This window comes from Sinocyclocheilus grahami, unplaced genomic scaffold (genome assembly GCF_001515645.1).
Source record: "Sinocyclocheilus grahami isolate Dianchi unplaced genomic scaffold, SAMN03320097.WGS_v1.1 scaffold159.1, whole genome shotgun sequence".
NCBI classification, from domain to species: domain Eukaryota; kingdom Metazoa; phylum Chordata; class Actinopteri; order Cypriniformes; family Cyprinidae; genus Sinocyclocheilus; species Sinocyclocheilus grahami.
In genome coordinates this window covers 476,495-479,019 of record NW_015505338.1, presented here as the reverse complement: position 1 = coordinate 479,019, position 2,525 = coordinate 476,495, and the positions used below count along the sequence as shown (strand labels likewise).

Sequence of the window (2,525 nt, the reverse complement as noted above, 5' to 3'; positions counted from 1 at the left end):
TACATGTACTATCATTTAATATTATAGAATAGAATAGAATAGAATAGATGCATCAAGCAATCATATCAATGAAGAACTTTGAAATTGAAAATAGATAGAGAGACAAAGAAATTAACCCTGTTGAAAAGCCACTCTGCAGGTGTGAGGAGTCGATGCTTGATCGATTCATTGATTATGACTAACGACCTGTTTAGGTTACACTAATCGCAAAAAAACATAACATGCTTTTCAATACATAAACAACCGTTATTATGCGGTGCTCTTTTATGTGGCGTTTCAAGGCATTATGCGTTCTCATAAATCAGCTGCCATGTAATCATACGGGGTGAAACGACATGAAACCTTGACGCAGGGACTCATTCCAGCACATGTGATGGGCTACCGTTGGACACTTGGGCTCAGACTCACCTGGAACAGTCGCAGTATATTTGCAACCATGATGGACACTGAACTCGCCGAAGCCCCTATGACACCGATCACCTTTTCGGGTTTGATGAACACCGGGGGCTCTCCGTTCGTACACCTCACATCCGAGGTGTCTTTCTGTATGAGAGCCTGCACAAAAGTAAGCGACTGCTCCAACGCGTACGTGTCTCGCGAACATGTGTCTAAAACCCGAGCGCCTAAAGTGATGTTGGGCAAAAGCTCGTCGTCACTGTTGATTTGGTCCAGTGCATAAAGCATCGCCTCCAGCCGGTGTATCCCGTTCTCCTTCTTGATATCTCCACACGGTTCCCCGGAGACCCCGCGGGCATGGACCGGGAAAAGGCCACCCAGGGTCAAATCCCCCTCAATTCTGATGGAATGAGGAGCGTAGATTTCCTGCGAAAGTGTCACATCCACAAGCGCTTGAATTATCCAAAATACCCGCCATGGAAAGCAAGCCATGTCTCCTTATCGTTGGGAAACAGAAAAAGACACTTTTCACAGTATTTATAGGTGAACAAAAACAGATTCGATCTCAATAACGGCCATAGACCCTTCCAAAGTAAGGTTGATGTGGGAACACGTTGAGGTTTTCTCCAAAAACACCGCGCAATAACGATGCGTTATTCATTGGGAAAGTGCGCATCGTATGGCGCCGCTTGTTGCTTAGATATTCTGCATTATTTCTTTACATAAAGAAAAAAAAACAGAAGAACCAAGTAAAATGCGTACAGTAGCTTTCTATGATTTGTCCTTAAATCAAACACACACAAAACGCATTAAAGTGCAGCGATATTCGACTAAAACACGTCCGATCCACGCTGATGTCATAACGCCACTGCAAAACCATCGCGACTGAGTTTTAACGGATTTTATGTTTAAAAAATGTAAGGCGGCAAAAAAGTTTTCGTTCAGAATGAGGCGTCGCGTGTAACAGTCAGAGAAAATGTTGCAGAGAATCGATGTCAGGTGAGATATCCGTAACATCCTCCCATCGCGGACTAAGCTGAGGCTTTTTTTCCTCGGAGCAGGTTACGTTTGAGAGAAAGAAAGCAAGCTTAGGCGGTGATACGTCTTTTGGTCTTGCGAAAATCCTCACAAGAGACAAGAAGACAGCCCGCGTGTCTCCTCCTCTCTTTCTCTCTCTCTTTCTCTCTCCACCCAGAATCAAATATGGATTTGTCAAATGACTCGACGCACGATCGATGTCGTATTACTCATCCTGGTCAGCCCTCAAAGAAAATACGCTCCTGCATGTGAGGCGAATCATAACGCGATATAGTCATTAAACTCAACGATTAATTGAGGGAGCCATCGCAATGGAGATCTCACTAAGTTTCTCGGTTCCAAAGCTCAGTTGCAATGTGGGTTTAAGGTTAAGATTTTCACCACAACATTCTCTGTAATAGAGAAAGCAAGGCTTCTCAAGCATTTAACCATATCTGGATCAACTCCTCATTCATAAACTTGTGTTCCGACAAAAACCGTATTCCGCACAACGTTATTTCACTGATGTGGGTTAATATGGACTATACTCCAGTTCTAGAGACTCGCATTGTTTTTTCTGTTGAATGCAGCGACTGGGACTGACAGAGGAAATGAATTCTGTCAACATCAATTCACGATTTTACTGCCCCACTAGTGATGCTCTCTCTCTCTCTCTAGCACACACTTTTTCTATTCTGTTATGATGGGTGTTAGATTATATTACACTCTCTGCCAAACATTTCTGTGAGTTTGCCTCTCTGTGCTCCCTCCTCCCTTCAGGTTTCTTTCTTCCCGTCTTTTGTCTTTTCTCCTATTTCTACACACATGCGCACACAGGTATATTTCCAGATGAGGACGGGGGCTATAGGCCCGAAGGTTATTGAGTTTGGACTGACCGAACTGTATAGTTCAGTTGAGAAAAGGTATCCTTGGCCAAGTGTACGCCTAATATGTCCAGAACTTCCTGGCCAGACTTCCATTTTATATAACGAATATTTCTTGGCTTGTGTACCACATATCTCATTGGATGAATCACTGCACCACCCCTTACGATGGTGACTATATAATCTGTTGAAGTAATAATACACTTTAAAGAAGTTTGTGAAGAGACA

At 43.3% G+C, this 2,525-nt stretch overlaps 1 pseudogene; it reads right to left on the bottom strand.

The window, feature by feature from the left end:
- Nucleotides 1–276: 276 nt before the first annotated feature.
- On the bottom strand, nucleotides 277–1,547 carry LOC107592826 (metabotropic glutamate receptor 7 pseudogene; annotated as a pseudogene).
- Nucleotides 1,548–2,525: the final 978 nt, after the last annotated feature.